The sequence below is a fragment of the Triturus cristatus genome, chromosome 2_2 (genome assembly GCF_964204655.1).
Source record: "Triturus cristatus chromosome 2_2, aTriCri1.1, whole genome shotgun sequence".
Lineage (NCBI taxonomy): Eukaryota > Metazoa > Chordata > Amphibia > Caudata > Salamandridae > Triturus > Triturus cristatus.
In genome coordinates this window covers 1,081,022,907-1,081,044,670 of record NC_140582.1, presented here as the reverse complement: position 1 = coordinate 1,081,044,670, position 21,764 = coordinate 1,081,022,907, and the positions used below count along the sequence as shown (strand labels likewise).

The following is a 21,764-nucleotide window of genomic DNA, read 5'->3' as shown; positions in this document are numbered from 1 at the left end:
AACCGGAAGTCGAGATTTAATGTTTCCTAGAGTGGCTCCTTAGCCCGCCTCTCTTTTTGCCTCTCCTCCATTGGCTGGCTTCCTAAACGGAGGCCCGCCATTGGAGGAGAGAGCCGTCCCTCCAAATAGGCTCCGTCTTTTTCAGATTCGGGGGCGTGTTCCTTGCTGTTCTTTCCACTTTTTAGCCACGCCCTTTTAGAACAGCAGGAACACGCCCCCGAATCCGAAAAAGTTTCGGAGCTTCCATCCGCCATTGTTTTGCTGTTCTCTAGCTGTGACGATTGTTCTCTGGCTGTGAGGATCTTGTTTTGCAGTTGTGCGTTATTTCTAAGGTATTTTCCTTGTTTGTTTGTCTCGTCTGCCACCGGTCATTGATTTGCTTTTCTCTTTCCATTCGGCTTTAGCAAAGTGAGCCGTCTGTATACTTTTGCATTGCGGTTTCACTTTTGCGCGATGCGTGTTGCTCTGACTTGTTTATAGGTGCTACTTCTTTGTTTGTTGCAGAACTTTACAAAAGTGTGTCCTTTTGAGCTATCTTCCTCGTGTAACTGCTGCCTCTGCTGTCTGTCTACTTGCGACGGCCCCTTCCTCCCGTTGTTCGGGAAGCCCTACTTCCCGCTCCCCTTCCTTTTCCTTTGTACCCTTAAAGAACATGCGGCAGCTGCCAAGCCTAGCATATGCGTAATCAACACTCCTCATGGGATAGAAATGGACACAGCCAACTCAGGCTGCCAGGTCACTTTAATCTGAGCGGCGGCAAAGGACACGCTTTCGGACGACTGCACGGACAGAGGCATGTAAATACACCGCAGCCAATCCGAGCTTCGGAATTCTGAGCGGCACACTAGAATTGGCTGAGGTGGAACAAATCACAGGCCCCCTTACACGTTAGCAGTCCTCCCAAACTGCATAAGGATGCCGAGGAGAATTTAAAGTGCGTTTCAGATCTTAAAATGTAAAGTTACACACCATTTACAGCTTTAAACTTGAAAAACGTGTATGAAAGACAAGTTCAGCGACAGGAACACCGTAAACCTATTACAAGGTTACCATCCACGATTTTAATACGATTTAAAATGGAGTCGGGTGTAGATGAGGTGCACGTCAAATCTTGAAGTGTATGCTGAACGATCCACGGTATTTGACTGTCATAAAGTACCGCCCGAGAAGTAAAGTGCTATGAAGTCTTGAGTCTGCTGTTACCTGTCCTTTACAGCACCACGGTTGTATTGTGCCTCGTTATTAAAAACCATTGCACACGTCATCTCATTTAAAACCAGCGCTGTTCTGAACATTAATAAGAAAAGTTAGGATTGTTACCATCGCGGTGATCGTGAATGAAAGGGGAATATCCATAAAACCACAGTACCTCACGGTTTTCCTGTTTTTTTGCCGCAAGCTTTACATTTTTATAAAGCATCCGTTTAGGATGGTGTACAATCTCCGAAGTGAGCCTCTTGAGTGCGAAGGCGCCATTGAGAGTCAGTTTGTGCTTTCATGATGTGTGCGCACACTGAGCTGAGAAATGTGGCTGGTAACGAGGAGGCCAGTCCAGTGATAGCTGCATCTCTGGCTAATGTCACAAACAGTTTAAGATACAGCCGGAGTTGCATTTTAAGTGGACCTTGCAGTACACTGCAAGCAATGCAAACAGTTAACGTGTACAATAAACGTTTTCAGTGTAGTGTTGAAAACCCCGAGTTCTGCTACATCAACCCTTACAAGCTGTCTGATATTTGAGTACCTCTTCAGTAATGCACGATATTGAGTCTCCCGTTTTCTTGAGAACTCGAGGGGGGTCTGTGGTCCCCCTGTTGTATCTATTACACACTTATCAATCTATTCCAGATCGTGCTTAGATCTGCCACATGGATGTTGGAGGAAATAAATTACGGCCCCACAATAACGTGTCTTAAGTTTCGTTTAACATTTTGCCACTGCTGACGCTTGTTGCTTTGTGCGCAGTCCATACACAAATAGGTTATGCCAGACCGCTATAAATGTATGGAAAAGCAAACCTACCTATGCTGTAACTAGTTGGTCAACATAGGCTGTGTGAGGGACTCGATTACCCGTTGGAAGAAACACAGCAGCTCAATAACATTTCAGTAGGTAAATATGTACAAAGTTCCTGCCTCAGACATTGCTAGTCATTCTGTGCTGTGATTGAGTGTAGACTTGCAAAAAGGGGTAATTGCCTAGTCAAATACGTCACATGACTGGTGTCTGCCCTGCATGTGTTTCCTCAGCCCCAAAAAATGTCTTCACGTATGTTTCTTACAGGAAGTAAGAGTTGTACATAAAATAAAGCTTTTGTTAGTGACTTGCACGCAGCCCACAATCTGAAACCACGCGCACAGCAAAGTTATGGGCAAACACCAACATAAAATTCAATTGAGGAAACAGTCCAGGTGGTTTGCATTTCTTCTCTAGTCTGGAGCATGCCACAATTTCATCTGCTAATATAGGGTGTCAGTGATCAGTGCACAGTTGATAAGAAAGCTGAAAGTACTACAGAAGTCTACTCTGCACCTTGCCTGCCTCTTTTTGAACAGGCACACTATATACTCTGTTTCCAGACTACTCGCCACTAAAGGACATCCAGAAGATTACTATACACCATACTACATCCCACCCTGCCGCCTATTAAATGTTTTAAAAACAAAAACATAAACAAAAATAATGTCATGAGCAATGCCAATAGCTCTAACTTTAACAATGCCGAGACCGTTGCATTGTAAATGCTTGTTTCGAAAGTTGCTCAGACTAACTCAGATAACATACGCATAAATATACTATAATGCATTAAATTGGCTCGCCTGTATTCTCTTGTCCCGTACGGCTATTCAGGACCTTACAAAATGTCTTAAATGTTTAGAAGTACAACTGCACTTATCTGTATCTTCTAGACTAACCCACCCAATGTCTGCAAATCCACTGCCCGAAATGCTTGCTATTGGGCAATCCTTCGGGTGGCTTCTTACTCCATGCTTTCGGATTAGGATACTGTGATGCACTAAGTGGTAGATGGTGATGGGTTAAATAAACTGGGGACCCCAAAATAGTCAAATAATTCTTGTAAAATTTTGAAATATGGCGAGACTTTGCTAACTCTTGAGAGACTTTAGCAATAGGACCACTTGAAAGCTAAGATCGCTAAACATCAAAAAGCATATCTGAGGGAGTTGTGGGACTAAGCTCTGGACTTTGATTTTGTGTTTATGATTAATAAAATTTGCACTGATCCCTACTTTGCAATGAGACCAAAATGAATGAAATTTGTTTAGGAATAGGCAGTGATCCAGGGGACTCGTAAAAAAAAAAAAACACTTTCCTTGCGATCACAGACATGATTGTCTGCTGACCTTAGGCCTGTGAAGCATCCAATCATAGGGGGATGCAATTTGCAACCTACATCATTAATATGGATGAGGTAGATCAAATTGTGACTCACTACAATTCTGACTTTTGTGAACCGACCTATTAGTACATAAGTCAGTTCGCAAAAAGTAGGTGAACAATTTACGGCCACTTTTTGCAAATGGTATAATTTCCATCCCCATTAGGGTTGGACAGTAATGCCGTCCTCTAGTTGAGCCGGAGCCATGTCAGAGAGAGTCTGGCAAAAGTCCACAATTTGATCTAGGGGCAGGATCTCTCTATGGGCGTAAGTTCTCTTGTAGTATGAGGCAAGACTCGGCAACCTCCTGTGGGTGAACTAGCAATTGGCCCTGATCTTCATGGACCGTGGCTGTCGTGATGTGCCTGGAGTTGTGTGACAATCTATGAAGCATTGTGCTCCATTTATCCCCCCATTGATCCAGGCTGCTCTGTGGCGCTCACCCGGCCAGATTTGCCTCGTCAAGGAGCAGATGCTGATATTGTTGATGCACCCATCCCAATTGTCTTCGCGCCATGTGCCCACCGGCATTTCAGCCAAATTCTTCCAAGGACCTTATCTGTTGTTCCAAAGCTACAATGGCCTGGTCTCTTCGGCGGCACTGGCTGGCACAGTAGCTAACGTCTGATGAGGAAAAAATGAACACCGGGCACGGTGTGGTTAGCAAAAAGGTTTGCAAATTGACTCCCAGTTTGATAAGATCACCTCAAAGATGACTAATACTTAACATGCATGCCTGACAAACAGTAGCTAACGTCCACACTGCTCAAGATTGCCTTGAAGGCCTCCCGTAGCCTGGCCGCTGAAGTCGCAGTGTCTACATTTAGACTGAATTATTCTTCAATGGATCGTGAAATATGCAGACGATATGAAGAGTTCTGCCAGTGGCATGGTGAGAGGCGTCAGCTGAATGCTGGTCTCTTAGGTCCCACCAGGAGTTAAAGGACTATTGGGGAGTGATCGGATAATCCCCTCGCCAGGACATCAACCTCTGCCACCATATGAGCTTGTAACATGGGAACAAAAAAATAATCAAGATAAGACAACGAGTTGAAGAGAAGTATGTGTATTTCATATTAAGTGGAGGAGGGCCTTATACCAACACCCGTTATTTGAGCTTGGACCCACACGTCTCTGGAACTCCCACCCTGTACTCCTCCATCTATCAATGTGTGAGTCCATTACTGCATTCCAATCGCCCCCAAGGACCAAAAGACCCTCAGGAATGTCTCCCCACATGCGAACAATCAGGTCCACAAATCCACCCCCTGTGGTGGAGGGGCATAATAAATAAGGAACCAGTAATCATTATATACATCCCTTGATGATCCTACCAAGTCCCTCCTGACCCTCCACTTTCTCCCTAAGGTTAGCCAGGCCATGCCCAAGCTCATCCACCTTTTTCATCATTTCTTCCATCAGTCTCTCCATACGAGAGTGTTGATCCCCCTCTTTGCTTTTCCCAACATTACACCCCCAAATAAAAATGTACTCTGCCCGCAATACACTGACCCCACACTTGTGGAAGAAGGGTATCAGAGTACTAACAATCAACAGTCACTAGCACACACTGTAATAGAAGGAGTCACAGAGCTCTAATTGTTACATTAAACATTTACATGTACTGCCTATGCCACGAAATACAATTTCCTTTTAGCTGTACTGAGACCCCTATAAAGAAAAGCAAACACAGTGACTAGATTACCTGTGGGCCTCTCAATGGATGCAGTGCAGCCTTCACTTATGCTTGCGCGTGGTTAAACATGTACTATAAGGGCTAATTACCATCCACTGCGCTCCACTAGACGGTCCCAAAATAAATCAACCGTCTTGTCAGTGCTCTTGTTTCACACGCCCTACAGGAGAATCGAACTCGTGACCTTTTGAAACCAAACTCCCGCTCTGCCGAAAGATCGCTAGACGCTAAATGCGGGGCTTGCCGTTTCCTTTTATACCGCGCGCGCGCTCAAGTTTCCTGCCGACGCGCAGTAACAAATGCGGCTGATTTTAGTTACGGGATACACGCTAGGCGCATTACCCTACTAAGCCACCAGACCCGGCCACAGAATCAACACCGCCAATTCAGAATACCCAGCTAGACGCTAAATGCGGGGCTTGCCGTTTCCTTATTTTACTGCGCGTGCGCGCTCAAGCTTACTGCCGACGCGCGGTAACAAATGCGGCTGATTTTGGTAACGGGATACACGATGGGCGCATTACCCTACTAAGAGACCCGGCCACAGAATCAACACCGCCAATTCAAATACCACTACGTGCCACACAAAACCGGGAGGGGTGCACGCTATTATCGGCACCTGCGCCACCCCGACCGGGTACCTGTAAGGAGCTCCTGCTCCTCTGCTCAGACGATAACCCCAGTGGCGAGCGCGATTTGGCGGTGATGACTCCTGGCCGGCAGGCAATGGCTGTACACAGCTTCGTGCTCCCACGTCTTCCCTGTCCTTGGCCGGCAAAGGATAAGCAGTAGGGGACGTCCCGCTTCCGCAGACCGATGGATCCCCAAAGTCGGCAGTGGAAGAATCGACGTTCCCGAACAGACACCTGCAAAACAAAGTAAAACAAAAGTTAAAGCCTCCTAGCAAGGCTTGGGGGCAAGCTGGGGAGCACGGAGCGAAGAGACAGACTCCTGTTCTGCCCAGCCCTTTATACCCCTTGGTGGCCTGGCCAGGGCTACTGGTCAGACGTTGCCCTTTCGCGTGACCCGGAAGTGATTCAAATCACTTCCGGGTCACGCCTCTGGGCCAGGACCTATCGGGAGGAGGCGTGCCTGTTGCATCACTAATGTGCACGACAGACCCGCCTCCTGTTCTGGAGGGGGCTGGCTCGACCGCTGTTGGACTTGGCCCTTCTGGCAGGTTCACCCCTGAAACTTTTTGCTTTTTATTGTGACCTGGTGTTAGTGATTTTTGGCTTCTGCGCACTTTACCACTGTGTCCCAGGGTAAAGTGCGTGCGTGTAGTGAGGTTGGCCTGCCCTCCCATAGGAAGGCATGGGGGAATGTATGTGTCCCTGGTAGTTCCTGATGCATGGGGAGTGCAGGTACGAGTTTGGTATGTGCGGACTCGTGTGATGAAATGCTGCGCGATGATGTGCGTGGTGTCCATGTAGCTAGTGTGGAAGTGCCACTTCTAGACGCTGGCATAAATGTGCAGTGACTGCCTGGCGCGTGATTGGCTGGCTGAGGTCATGTGATGGGCTAGGGAGTCAGGAGGAGTCACCCAGTAGTGAATGGGGAGATCAGCAGCCAGATGGGTGGGAGGAGTACACCTAGGACCTGAATAGGGATGGGCTTTCCCCACACAATGCTGGCTCCGCCCCCTGTGGTGCGACTGATGACCCTGGCCTGCTCTCTGAATAGGGAGAGGGGCTGAGCCAAACAAAGTGCTCAGGAACCAGTTGTAACTGGTTCGCCCCTTCCCTGCACCTTGAGACAAAGGAAACCTGTGTATAAGAAGGGGCTGTGACCCCATGTAAAATGTTCTTCTTCTGATCCTAACTTGAGGGGGGCCTGCTGCTGCTGGGCGCCAGGAGAGACCGCCACTGGGGACTGCCTCCCTGCTGGAGGGCCCTGTGAGCTAGCCCCTGTCCCTAGTCTTTGCTCCCATGCATCTGAATACTTTCCCTGGACTTTGCCTGGCTGAGGAGAGCTTTCCCCTTTTCTCCCTGGAACTGGGTGCTGCAGAGCCTGGGGAGCGACCTACATTTGTTCCTGGTGAGCGCGCTAGTTATTTGCGCTGATAAGAAGCAGCCCGGCGATTTCCAACAGCAGCGCAAAGCTGCAATCATCTGTGTCAGGGAATCCCCGGCGTAGGGATTCCCCTGCTGGTTGCCGCGATTTAAAACGGGTGCCCACCCCGCTTATTTATTTCTCTACGCGGGTGCCCACCCCGCTTGGCACCTCGCGAAAATGCGGGTGCCCACCCCGCTGTGGGATATCTAAATACGGGATCCTACCCCGTACTGTTGCAAGGAGCAGGAAGACCCTCACCGCCGCAGGCCCGGAGTCTCCGCCACGTCAGCTCTCCGCCGCGCTGGGATTGGCCCAGCGGGAGAGAGTGTGTCTACGTGACTGGAGGCTCGATGGAGAAAGCCGCGCTGTGAGTGGAGGAGGCGCGAGCCACCTCCTCCCTCTTCCCCGAAGCTGCGCTTGGATTGGAGGAAGCGGACGGGAGCCTACCCCGCGCTTCCCCGAGGGAAGAATAGAGAGCGAGTCTGCGAGGCAACAGCGTCGCTGCTGCCCGGCTGAAGTGCTGCCGGCCGCAGAGAAGAGTACGGACGACGCCGCAGAGAGCCGGTAAGTGTGGGCATCCCCGCCGGTCTCCCCTCGGCCTCGCACGGGCTGTGCTTGATTCAGAGCCGGTTGAGGCTCCAGCGACGGGGCCAGCATTGTTTGCACAGAGCGCGAGTACGCTCCAACGACGGGGCCGAGATTTGTTAAAGAGCCCTCGAGGCTCCCACGTTGCTTTGGGGGGCATTATTTGTAAAGAGCCTAGTAGGCTCCAAGGGGGCACATGGTTTGAAGAGCCTAGAGGGCTCCAACGTGCACCGCATTGTTTGATTAAGAGCGCGAGTACGCTCCAACGTGACTGGGGCATTATTCTCCTAGAGCTGGCATGCTCCAACGTGTGGCATAAGTCATTTCCCCAGCTGCCCAGCACTTAGTGGGCAGCTGCAACGTTTAGGTTGTGCCCCTTTGCGCTTGGCACTTTGTCTTGACTGCGTGCGCAGTCTAGCCCTGACTCTGCTGGACAAAGGGCCTTTGAGCCCCTGAAAGGCCAAGTTGGCCTGGGGACAGTTTTGCTGTGTTGTGCCCTCACCTAGGGTACATGATCATTGTTACCTGTGTACTTTTGCGCCTGTGCATTGCCGTTATGCTATGTTCATTCCTAATGTGATTTATGCAATGCTTTGTGTATCCCTCTAGATGTATTTTTATACCTAGGAGGTTGTGTTACCTAGTATAGTGTTACTAGTGTGTTCCTGGTTCCCTGCGTAATATTTTCCTAAGGTAGTTAGGGTTGCGTAGGTGGTACTTACCTGTTACCAGTGGTTACTGGTTGTGCGCTACATTTATTATTATTTGTTCTACCTTTCTACATTTACAATTTGGTGATTTGTGATAATTCTGACAGTGGTCCATGTGGCCCTGTCTTGTGTAAATAGTCCCCTGTAAATTCCGCCCAGTGCCAGTTGGCACAGTGTAAATTGTGTGAATATTATCTAATGTGTTTTGGTATAATACAAAGGCTATTTTTATATAATACCTTGTGTGGAGTTTCTTTTGTGGTAGGCCTTGGGTGTTGTTGCTGGGTGCGCGCGCAAACGCTTTACACATTGCCTCCGGGATAAGCCTGACTGCTCGTGCCAAGCTACCAAGGGGGTGAGCAGGGGTTATCTTTGGCGTGTAACTCACCAGCCCTGACTAGAGTGGTGGTTTCTGCCTGGCTTTGGCGCAAGCCCTAGCCAACCAGAAATCCCATTTCTAACATTGGTGATCAGCGGTGGGATAGGATTTGCGTTTGCGCTGTACCGCAGCAGCAACTGGCTGCACTACAAAACTCTGCATTTTAGATAATCACATATTTGGGGATTATTGTTTTGAGTTCCATTATTTCTTCTCCTAAAGGTGTCCTTTGTGAATTGTGTACTCCTGTTTTAGCTCAGACACCTAGGTTCCTTGTGTTGAACGTTTCTCGAGAACGTCCGCCAAAATGGAGCCTGCTTTTAATTTCTGTGGTCAGTTTAGATACAGTATGTTGGAGTTGGTCAGGTTCTGTGAAGAGAGAGACATAGAGGTGGGTGAGTCAGATACCCAGTCCAAACTGAGGGACAACCTGATCCTATGGCAAAAGGATGAATGGGAACGTGAGCGCAGTGAGGAAGATAGGGCCCGGGCCGCACGCCAAGAGGGTGGTGGGTCTGAGGGGAGCCCTGAGGAGTCTGAAGAGGAGGAGGAAGATGACCTGACAGGGACGCCAGTAGATAGTGAAGACCCCATAGTTAGGGAGTCCCTTGCTGGGTCCAGTGTCAGGAGCAGCACCCCATCCCTTTTCCTGTCCCCAGAGGAGTGGGTAGATAGGAGGGAAGAGAGGGGGAAGCTCAGGTTAGAGCATGCCAAGGAGAAGGCGCAGCTGGGTGTGGAGGAGGAAAAGTTTGAGACCTAGAGGGTCTTAGCGCAGGAGAGGATGGCGGAGGCTGAGAGGGCCTTCGCCAGGGAGAAATTAGCTCACGAGGGTAGAATAGCCCCTAAGTGCAGTTGTGGTTTTCTGGATTCTCCAGTAAGGGTAGAGTCCAGTGGTGGCAGCGATATAGAGTCCAGTGCAGGAAGTCCCATTCCCAGTTCCCAAAGTATGGTACCTTGTTCCCCAGAAGAGGAGTTTTTGGATGAATGTAATGATGCACTGGATGATTGGATAAAGGTTAACACGAAACAGGATTACGATGGACTGCATAGTCTGGTTATCAAAGAGCAGATGCTCAGTAGTTGTTATCCCGAGTTGCTCCAACACCTGTTGAGGTATAACTCCTTTTGTCCTTGGGACCTTGCAGTAGAAGCAGACCGATGGGAAAAGGCCCAAGGTTCTGATGAGGTATGGGAAAGCGATTCCAAAAGTAGTGGCTCAGGTATCTTCCCGTCCTGTATTGGGGAAGAGGTTCAGAGTAGCCCAGCTAGGTCCCAGAGTAGTGAGAGGGGTGTAGGGGCTCACAACCTATCTCAGTGGAGTAGGAGTGAGTGGGTGACTGAGTGTCCCCAGGTGCCCGAAACCCAGTCTCAGAGCCTGGATGGTTTCTTCAGGGAACACCAGGTTGGGGGCCTAGGCTGTCCTGTTAGTCCATTTGAGGAGGATCACCTAGTGTATGGAGAACCTGGAGCATCTGTAAGTAGAGCTCCAGTGGTTCTGGTGTCTGGCAGTGCCGCTCCAGTAGGGAGGGTACAGAAGTCCAGCGAGAGGGGTGGCATGGGGCTGTGTTCCCCAGTGGAGGAGCCAGTGGGTAAGGGACCAGCCGGGAGGGCTGAGTCTCCAAGAGGTGACCATGGTGACCACACGTCTGTCCTGGGGGATCTTCGCGCACTGTCAGGAGGACAGGGGACGGGAGATCTGCGCCAGCCAGACTGTCACGCAACATATCAGGCATATGTTACTCTTGGGGGGATGGTGTGTAAATCCCCAGAAGTCCTGGAGTGCCAGGCAAGTACTCAGCCAAAGGGTTTAGGCCCCTGGTTGGGAGGCCAGAATCAGGAGCAGCCTGACCTGGAGGGAAGGACGACTGTAAGCAGTGTCCTGACCGATGTAGCTGTTAGGGGCACCACTCCAGTTTGGAGGGTGCCAGACTCTGGAAGGGGGTGCAGAGGGAGGGAGTCCTCGCCTCTGACCCCGGTGCAACCTGAGGGGTTAAACCCTAGGTTGGGAGACCACTTCTCAGGGAGAGGCCCTGAGCTGGTGGGTGAATTGCGTTACGAGGTCGCCTCTCAGAGGAAGAGAGGGCGGAACCCTAGAAGAAGAGGTAGGGGGAGGAGAGCCTCGCCCATGACTGTTGATCAGCTTGAGGGTACAGACCCTGGGCTGGAGGATCAGTGGCAGTTTGGAACTGCCCTGATGAGGGGAAGAGTGGAGAATGGTTGCTATGTGCCAGGGGTTACTATCCCCCACTCTGTGGTTAGGCAAGGACCAGTGGCACCTGGATGGCCTAGGGCCTGGTCCTGGCCGCGGACAGCTGAGGAGTACCAGTGGGGTAGCCCAGTTGGTCCGCCGAGTTTTTTCAGAGGGAACTACGTGGGTTCAGAGTGGCGTAAAACCGGAGAGTGTTCCTGCCGGTGCGGGCCTGCGTCCGTGTTTTATCGCCCGAAGCAGGGAAGACCATCACGGTGGTGATTGGTCTACCCTGCGTTTTGGCTGGAAGGGGGTATAATACAAAGGCTATTTTTATATAATACCTTGTGTGGAGTTTCTTTTGTGGTGGGCCTTGGGTGTTGTTGCTGGGTACGCGCACAAACGCTTTACACATTGCCTCCGGGATAAGCCTGACTGCTCGTGCCAAGCTACCAAGGGGGTTATCTTTGGCATGTAACTCCCCAGCCCTGACTAGAGTGGTGGTTTCTGCCTGGCTTTGGCGCAAGCCCTAGCCAACCAGAAATCCCATTTCTAACAACCGCCATACCTTTGCCGTGGCCGATGCCGGCCCCGCCGTTCTATCCTGGTTGGTGTAAACGGAATGCCCTGCTATATTAAGATGCAGGTACCCCTACAGCCCCTAGTAAATCCTGGGTTAAAGATCTGTTCATATCCATACCGAGCCAGGCAGAGGGGCTTGGCACCCAGGAGATGTGTGTCTTGTAACAACAGTATGCCTGCTCCCTTCGCTTTTGCATATTTTAGGACAGCCCTCCTGTTGACTTTGTCTAACACCCCCCAAACATTCCAAGATAACACTTGGAGAGGGCCCGAAGGGGCAGTAGGTATCGTTTTACTCATTAGGGGCCTTGCGATGATAAAGCCATATTGCTGTGTCGGGTCCCTGGCCTGGGTGTGTAACGGGTCTGTGCATAGCAACAAAATAAAACAAGCAACTCCCCAAAGGAAAAATAAAAGAGAGACTCCAACCTATACTTCAAGGAACAAGGAGTATCTAGACTGGGATGCGTCAACCTAGAACCCCAACGGGGGGCTCCGCACAGCCACTCCCAATGTACCCCTATCCCAGCTGGTATTAGTCACTAGAGAATAGAAACCAACTATCTCTGTGACTGGCGGTCTATCATAGTGCATGCCCACACTGCAGCGAGTTGAACATAACATCAGTTATCCTCGCCACTGCCCGTGGGACGTTCTGGCGGAGGAAGGTGACATCAGAGCCCACTGCTCCTATCTTGGCTTTGAGCATGCTGCAGGACTTGGTAATAGATGCCAGGGGAGCCACATTGTCCAGCACCAGCCTTGGTGAGTCATCGGCCACGGACGCCTGCGCAGAGCTCCCACGTTGGGCATATTTGTCTAAGGTGCTCTGTTTGGTTACCGTGGGCATTTTATCCTTCGTCATGATGGCATGTCTCAGATTTTGCCTCCATCCTCTCAATCTTCCACGGTGTCGCTGTCCCTCAGAGGTGAATGTGCAGGGCTGCCCGAGCAGTCAGTCACCGGGGGTCCCGCGTGTAGGCCCGGCAACGCAGAGGAGGCGGCCACCACGGGATGCAGAAGCGACTGTCTCAATGGGTGATTGTGTGACCAGTCCTCTGTCAGAAAACGATCCAGGGCATGGGCAGGCTCCGGTAATACATCATCGCCCCTTTCTCAATGAATGGCAAACTGTATAGGCCCAATGTGCACATGGTGTACCAAGCTCATTGTTTAATGAGTGTCTGCGGGGAGAACCCACTCACAGGCATGTGGCCCCACACGAAGGGGGAACACAGTACAAACATATGGCCCCAGGCACAGCCTTATCGCCACATCGCCAGCACTGCAATCCCACACCCCTGCCGCCAAGACACCAGGCAACGGTACCTCACTCTGCTGTCACTTGCAATGTATTCGGCGCCCCCGGTGCATCAGGGGATCATGTATGCTCGATGTCTGGCACCGGGATATTATGGGCCGCGTGGCGCTTCCGACTGCTGCCTTAACAAGACAGGGATGATCCAATTTCGTCTCCTTAGAGTCGTTTTTCGGAGTATCCCTGTGACGTGGTTTCTGGGTTTTTCCCTAGTCCCGGCTCATATAGGTAAATGTTCTGTCATGCTCTGTTCCTGGGATTATAGCCACAAGAGCAACCCTCTAACCCATGGGAACAAGGGTATGCAATTCTTAAGTGCTACAGTGGTGCTCGTAGGCTACCATACAATATAGTATATTATTATATAAAGATTGTAAGATATGAAAAAGGTAAAAAGGGGTTTGTGAAAAGGATGCTCAACAAACTTAGGGCCATATTCTCAAGGAGCTATCGCCGAGTTAACGGCACTTTATCGCAGCCAAAGTTGCGATACATTTATCACTCCATTCACAAGCTGGTGTCTATAGCCCATAACACCAGTGTATCCGCGATAGCAGCCGCAAAAAACATCACCACAGATGGCCCTGGCAACTATCGCTAATGAGATGCAGAGTAGGCGTTCCCATGCAAACAGCCGAGAAAACAACACTCCTCAACATTCTCAACGACCAGCCACATCAGCGAAAAGACCATGAAACATGCGATAATGCGCGTTAGCAGCAGGAAATTAACACCTGCTCTGACTTGGTGTAAAGTCGGACGACAACCAGCAGCAGCCAAGGGAGCACAGCCCAAAGCCAAACATGAAGAACAACAGATGCCCCGAAGCAAGTGAACATGCAGCCCGGAGCCCAATAGGGCAACAACACCCACCGCCACCACACCCAGGACCACAACCCCCCCCCCCCAGAGTCCCTCCCCCAGACCACCACAGAGGCAGCACGGACAAAGACAGCGGACTCACAGGAAACGCACCAGCCTCACAGACTTAACACCAGAGAATGTCATTGCCCACTACATGCTCAAAAGGACAAGCATCCTACGCATCCTGACCAGCATCGCCCAACAGGCTGACGGCACCAACACAGCAGACAACCAACATCCCACCCCACACCAAGCTGCTGGCTGTGCTGCACCTGTTGGCCTCTGGTACCCCCCAACCAACACCCGCCAGAGTCGAAGGAGTCTCACAACCAGCCGCATCCAAGTCCCTCACACCTGTCCTGGATGCCATCATCAGCCTGGTACCCCAGTATCTATACGTCCACCGCAATCCACAAGATCAGCTGGAGACCAACCAAGGACCATACGCCATAGCTGGATGCACGCACGTGTTGGGGGCAATCCACAGCACACATGTCCTACTTGTGCCCCCTGGTGACACAGCACACTATCACCGCAACAGAAAGCACATGTCTCACATCAATGTGCAGGCAACATCCGAACACCCTGGAATCTCCACCAACGTCGTCGCCAAATACCCAGCTAATGTGCATGATTCCTTCATCCTCCGACAGTCCATCATCAACCAGCGCTTCCAGGATGGCACCAATGGGAATGCACTGCCCATTGTCAAGTACCAAATGAACACGCCACACACCTCAACTCCACTACCATGCAACTCCCAACTCTGGCAATGCACACGTCACAAAATCACATACAACATTGAAAACAAAATGACCACCTACCAGACACGACAGAACAACTTACAATGGTAACCTGGGCAAGCCGTGAACATGAGCCATCAACAGCATGGCACCTCAGCCAAACAATAGCGGAATGTGGGGAGAGGTGGGAACCAAGCATGTGTGAAGGAGGCAGGAGAACCATGATTGGGAAAATACACAATGCCAAAAGTGGCGGCGATGTGCTGGACAGACCCATTTCCATGGCGACATACACCGTTGGTGTATGGAGTGTAGTGGACAGTGGATGCAACCATGTCACCCCAGCCAGTGGGGGAGTTCGCGGAAATGTTGCCTGTTATGTCCCCCCTGTAAGCGTGAGCAGAGTGGGATGGCCCGGCGTACGGCAGGCCAGCGTAGGGGTGTGAATAAAAAGCATGCAGCCCTGGGCGTGGTCCTCTTCCAGAATGCCCAACGTCTCTGCCAGGGCGGCGCCTCTCACCCCGAAACGAGGCCGACGCCGTCCTCGTTAGCGGAGTTGCTGCGATCCTGTGCGCCTACAGTACCCCGGCCCGCTGGACCCCAAACCCGTCAGGCCCGCCCCTACACAGCCAGGCCACACTGATCACCTGCCGACACCAGCGTGTGTCACGGAGGGCCCACCACATGCCGGCGCAAGCTCCAAACCCGAGGCCCGCGACCTTGGCAGTGTCGTTGTTTGTTGTAACGCTTAGCGTCCTAAGACCATCTCGGCCTCCACGACACAGGCCCGCTTTACTCCTTTCTCGTTGACGTACTCTACTGCTGCATCCGGTCAAGTAGGTCACACATTTGGAACTGAATCTTGATTACACCATGGCAGAGTACATATGTTCATTGCGGATTTTATAGCAGTGAACTCCCTTCGATGTGGTGCCACCAACTCTGTGCATGACATTCTTACAACACGTCTGTTGTCCCCTGCTGACTACTGCCTTTGGCCTACACTACGGACAAGTAAGTCACACATTTGGAACAGAGTCTTGATTACACCATGGCAGTGAACATTATTTAAGGCAGAGTTTATGTCACTATACTCCCTTTGATGTGGTGCCACCAAGTCTGTGCATAGCATTACAACTACACGTGTCTGTGAGCCTACGTGACTACTGCCCTCGGCCTAAGAAGATGACGCGTTGCTGTCCGGAGGGAATAGGATCATCGTTACGGAGCTGATCGAACACTACCGACAACTGCCCTGGTGTCACTAACTCTGTGCATCGCGAGCCAATGACACATGGCTGTGGGCCACTGCTGACCGCTGCCTCCGGCCTCCACTGCGGTCCAGTAGTTCACAGAGTCTTGATTTAGCAATGGCGGAGTTCATATCAGTGTACCGGCATCATCGCAGACTGCATCCCCTCCCAGCCCCGGTGCCACTAAGTCTGTTCCCTGACATTCATGGACACTCTCGTCGCACATTGGTGCAGTCTGAGTCTATGGACTAGGGGGTAGTTTTCATCCTCATGTGGCTGTCACCGAATTGGTGGTGGCAACGCACTGTCGCTTTCCACTCCTCCATTTGCTGCTTCTGTATAACATCAGACCACTGCATCATGCCCTGGAGGACACCTTCCACTGTCCACCGCAACCCTCCGCCACATTCACCTCGGACATCGATGAGGACCTGCCCAGTCTGTGTGGTCCTACCTCAGTGCACCGAAAGTCACCGTCCCGTGGCAGTGTGCCTGTGCCGACCGTTGTGCATCCGGGGCCACTAACTCTGTGCAGCTCACCTCAGGGACCATGTCTGAATGAATATTGGTTGATCTCTGTGACGGTGGTCCTGGGGTCATCGACTCCATGTGCATGTGGCCATGCGCTGTCCGCTGCCTCCGGCCTCAACTGCGAACCACCAGGACTCACACATCAAATCGAGTCCTGACCGGCCGGACGTCGCATCACCGCACGAGGCACAGGCCACCATCGCAAGGGCCAACTCCATCCACCATCTGCCAGAGTCGAAACAGTGGTACTGGCAGACTAACGGAGTTGCTCAGACCTGTCGTGGATGCCATCATCTGCCTGATCCCCTACTCAGCACTCCAGGTGCCACTGACTCGGTGCACCGCAACCCATGGACCATTACTGATTCAGTTTTGTGCTGTGGAGAGGTTACGCAGCAATGTCACCTCAGGCAGAGTGGGAGACCTGAGACGTTGATGAGGAAGTTGATGCAGGTGTAACACACCCCACTGCATCTGTATCAGGACTAACCCGAAGGGACGCAATCCTAGCAATTTCTTCACATGAGCGCGCTCATCTCTTGTGGCCCAACCTTAGTGCACTGCAACTCACGGACACTTTCGTTTGAATGTTGGGTGACCGCTGTCCTTGCTCCGGCTCCCTCCATGTTGCTCAGCAGTTGACTCTGTTATGCAGGTGTTTTCTGTTTCCATTGCACTGGTGTCCACTGTTCAAGTTGTTGCCAGCACCAAGCACTCTGCAGGCTGGCTGGCTTATACTCACCCCATACTCATCCAGCACAGGCGTCACTGTACATGTGGCCCTGCCAATAAAGGGGCCGGGTGCACGTGCCCGTAGCCAGGTCAACATGATATATGCATGTGTCCCTGTGGTCTTGTTGTATGCATGAGGGCCCTGGGCCCTACGACATTACATTGTGATGTGTACAGCGGATGCAGACATGTCACCTCAGGCAGCGGGTAAGACCTTGGACATGTAGCTTTGTCATCAGTCACTTATTACATAAGAGGAGTGGACTGGGCCGTCGTACGGAGGACCAGCGTCGGGGAGTGAATGATGATTCCGTGGCTCTGGGTGTGATTCATTGCAGGACATGTGCACGTGCATGTGTATCTGTCGCCGTGTGGGTCTCCTTTGTGGGGTGTAGGTGGTCCCTGATGGGACTTGAACACCCACGTATGTGATCTACTTCGGCTTCCATGAGCTCTGAGCCCACCCGCACCAGTTCGGCCACCTCCTTTTGGCATTCTGACACCTGGCATTGGAATGCGATGTGTGCCTCGGTGAAGTGTTGGGAGCCAGCCGTGGTGGCGGGTGCTTCCTGCTGTGTAGTCTGTGCAGGGGCCCGGAGGTCTTCTCTATGTAGCTTGGCTGCCCTGCTCCTGGGGGTGGGTTGCCTGATAAGTCCATGAGCTGTTGTAGGGCGTTAGTATCGGAGGTGTGGTGGTCGTCTCCAGCATCACTGATGGTTTGTCTTGTCTGACCTGCTGGAGGTGTTTTTTGCCCCTCTGCAATGTGAAGGGGAGATGCATGTTGACATTGTGTTGACATTTATGTTTGCACATTGTTCTTGTTTACATGTACACTGTGTGACAATGTACATTGTGACTGTTTAGGCGGTGCTGGCCATTTGGGGGGAGAGTGGACATTGGGACTACACGACGGATGTGAGGTTGTACCCGTGCCTATGCATCTCACAGTTCCCTGCTCTGTCCAATGTGATTGCCCTGTTTCTGCGCATGAGCGGACCCTGTTGTGTCCCCTGTTCTGCAGTGTCGGTGTTGCACTTTGTGCCACATTGTCATGGGATGTTCTGTGATTGCTATGTGTGTGTCCTACAGTGTGCCACGGGGATGAGGGACATGATCCTGGGTCATTGTGGGTGTGCAGTGTGCTATACTTGATTGCGCATGTGTGCCATTGTGCGCATCTCCCCCCGTCCGCCCAGTCCCTGGTCGTTACTCATCCTGTTGTTGTTGTGTCAGGTCCCCTCGAGCTGTGTCCCTACTCCCACCTCCTTGCACCGTCTCCACACTGATGACTGGCCTCCATTTCCTCCTGCTCCTCCTGTGGCGCAGGACTCCCACCTCCTGTTGCCGTTGCTGCCCTCCTGTTGGCAGTGGGTTTGAGCCTGGTTTAGGTTTTCAGGTCATGCCAGCGCCTCTTGGCCTCGTCCATTGTCCTCCTCAACACTCCGGCTGCATTCCAGGTACTCTGATTGTGGGACAGTTGCTGGTAGTGTTCTGTCACCTCCGTGACGCTGGTCTTGTGTTGCTGCGGACTGCACCCAGTCTTCCTCTCCCTCTTCTCCCTGGCCTTCCCCGACCCCATTGCATCTTGCTGGTGGTGAAGGACTGGGCTATTCTAAGGCCCAGCGGTGCCTGGGGACAACACCTGAAACCTTCGTGGGTTACCTGTTCCGGCGTACAAAACACAGAGACACGGGACACTTCCGGCGGCGTCAAAGATCAGCGTTTATTTACTGCAGGGATACAGAAATCGCAAGAAGTACACAACGTGTAGGTTCTGAGAGACTGCTTCGAATTGCGAAAGTGGATCGCTCCTTTTATACACATTCTGGTCATTGCACAACATGACGAACAAAAGGTTACAACTCAGTTCCCACAGTAAACTTCAAAAGGGTCGCATTCATGTTTCAGAAGCCCGGAACATAATTACAGCAACATTGCCGGTTCCCAACTGTAAAAGCACATCATCCCCACATTAAGCACATTCCATTCCGACTGTAAACGAATTAGGAGAAGGGACAGAAACAGATGTAAAGGAAAAACAAGGATGCACAACAGATTGGAAAAGAGTGTAAAGGGCAATATCGGAAACTTGATTGCAGGATCAAAGACCTCGTGCCTAATGCATGCATGACTGAAACAATAGACTGGCACGGCAAGATGAGCCTCGAGCGGGGCCATCTGCCTTTGCCGTGTCATTCCCCTTATCATAAAGACACCTTCAAAGGAACACGTGTCCTCCACTAAAGCTTGGGAATACCAGGGTCACAAAGCGGGCAAGGTCCGTTCGCTGGCTACTTGAGGGCAAGAAACAAAATGGATGTCGCATCTGAAATGGAACCCGAGGGCTCAGATGGACATACCCAGGAATGAGACGAACCGTACATAGTAGCGTAGCGAAAACGCGTACACCCACTAAACTCGTCATTTGCGGTTCGTAGATACCAAACTCGTCCATATTCGAACACACCCAAAAAGTGTCATTACGATTCCCACGGAACCTCAGACGCTCCTTTTGCCCTCATGTAGGCAAGCACTAGTCGAGATCAGAATCGATTTCGATATTCATCAAATCGTTAAGCTGTTGCTGGAACATCATTCTATCCATCAATGTCTCCTTGGTAACAGATGGCCGTCTTATACACGTTGTAGCACAGAGGCCACATAAGGCAGGACCACACTGCACACAAAGACAACACGTGAACAGAAACGTTACAACAACCCCTACGATCATCAGAATCTTCCAACCCCAAGTTGATATCAGACCCCAAAACCATCCTAGAAGTGTCCAACCACCTTCGTCCACGTGTATGAACTCGGAGATCTTATGCAACTTCGAGATGGCTTGGTAAACAGTTGGAGCGTTGTCAGGGATGAAAATGCAACAGCTCGAATGGATAACTTTGCACACACCACCTCTATCTGCAAGAACAACGTCTAGAACCATACGGTTCTGCAACGTCATAAGTCTATCCACCTGAAGTTCTGCTGTTAAATTACCAAGAGCACTTGCAGTTATGTTAGCAGTCGACTCTACCACACGGGTCAACTGTCTTAGGTTCCTACTATTAACCATAGGTCCCCAAAACGGCAAGAAACCCTTAAAGAAGTCTCCTGCTTCTTGACCGGCAGTATCCTCTTCGCTAATAACGCCTCTCACAATTCTAGTTTTGTGATAGTCTGAGGCAACTGTAAAAGTCGGTGGCAAAAGATTCGCAATATAACAGGTACCCGAGAAGTCACGGGGCAACCATGTATATGCACGTTCATAACATACAAAATAGGTACCCTTAGCAGTCAGAAAAACAGGGGAAGAGAGCATTGGTAGAACATACGTATCAGTACAAGCACTGTTCCCAAGTTGTGCTCTCGGATTTCGACCAAGACCTTTCAAGCAGAAATTACCGAGGTGGGGTACGATCCATATTGGAGACGAGCTCTTAAGCTGTCTATCACCCACTGACATACTATACTCAGCCTCACTCAGGTCCTTATAGGCTTGCATCTCTTCATCTGGAATACGCGATGCATCAAAAATATCCCTATCTAAATCAGCAATCGCTATCGCCAAAGGCTTGTGGTATGGACCAGGACCGAAGTTTGCAGAGCGTGGCTCTCGACTGGGGTAGGAATCTAGTGCACTACGGAACATAGTTTGGAATGCTCGCGCTGACCCTTGGGAGCTATAAGGAAAAACCAGATACGGAATACCCCTATCCATGGTATGTGGCATTAACCCACACACCCAACAATTGGTAGTATTCATCACCAACTGATGCTGATGTAGGAGTTGAACGAAGGAGTTATTCATGAATTCCGCACGTCTAACCTGTTCATGTTGGGGCAGAGGATGAAAGGAATGTGGAGAAGCAGTGGTAATAGAGCTTAGTTTAGGAGAAAGAGTAGGTGAAATGGAAGGCACTAACGATTGTATTCCAAAATACACTCCACCCACCAATAGCATAGAACAGTCAAAAATAGCAGAAATACCTGAAACAAAACACATTTCGTTCGTACAACCTTATGCAATTTTGATCTTTGCGCCGACATCCTTTCTACTTCCAACAGCTTAGAGAATGCCATCCTCTAAAAACCGTCCGTGACGTACTTGACGCACTTCGTTCTGAGTAGCGATTATCAATTCCCAGGAGTTCCCAGGAGTCGACAAAAAGTAACCGACCTAGTGTCAGAAACCTGCTAAACAGAAGGGAGTACCCGCACGGCCCTACGGTTAACCTGGATGATAGGTTTTCCTAAACACTCAGCTTAATACAAATCTCTTTAGCTGTGAAAAGCACACATAAAAAGAAACTCAAAAAATCAGAAAAGGATGTAATTATTCTTAATGTTCGTGGCAACAGTAAAGGAGGATATAAGAATTTTTTTTATTAGTCTCTGTTACGTGGACGAAGAAAATATCGATTTCTTCCAGGTCGAGTCTGTTCTTCAAATAATTGTTCAGCTGGTGGAACAGTGTTCAGTCGATCAGATGTCAATTCAGACCTTGAGTTCTCCCAAACTGACGACTCAACAGATGTGTCTGGCTGCAATGAATTGTCTCCTACAGGTTGAGCATCACTAAACGGCACAAAGCATAGAGGGGTCTCGGTTTCCGTTGCCGCAATACCAGTTCTCACCCAACTGTCTGCTGGTGAAGGGATCGGAACCTTCTTGGTATGGGTGGCATGTACCCAGTTCTTTCTGCCTTCCAACCGAACTGCAGTCCTTGTA

The 21,764-nt window shown here is 50.7% G+C and overlaps 1 protein-coding gene across 2 annotated transcripts in view; it reads left to right on the top strand.

Moving 5' to 3' along the window:
* Positions 1–204: 204 nt before the first annotated feature.
* Positions 205–21,764, top strand: part of LOC146863176 (endogenous retrovirus group PABLB member 1 Env polyprotein-like) — a 110,500-nt gene continuing 88,940 nt past the window's right edge. The window contains exon 1 of one of the 2 annotated variants that reach the window (XR_014978222.1): positions 205–332. The gene's annotated coding sequence lies outside the window, so the exon portion shown is untranslated. The remainder of the gene's footprint in view (positions 333–21,764) is intronic. The other variant, XM_085642605.1, reaches the window with a different exon arrangement.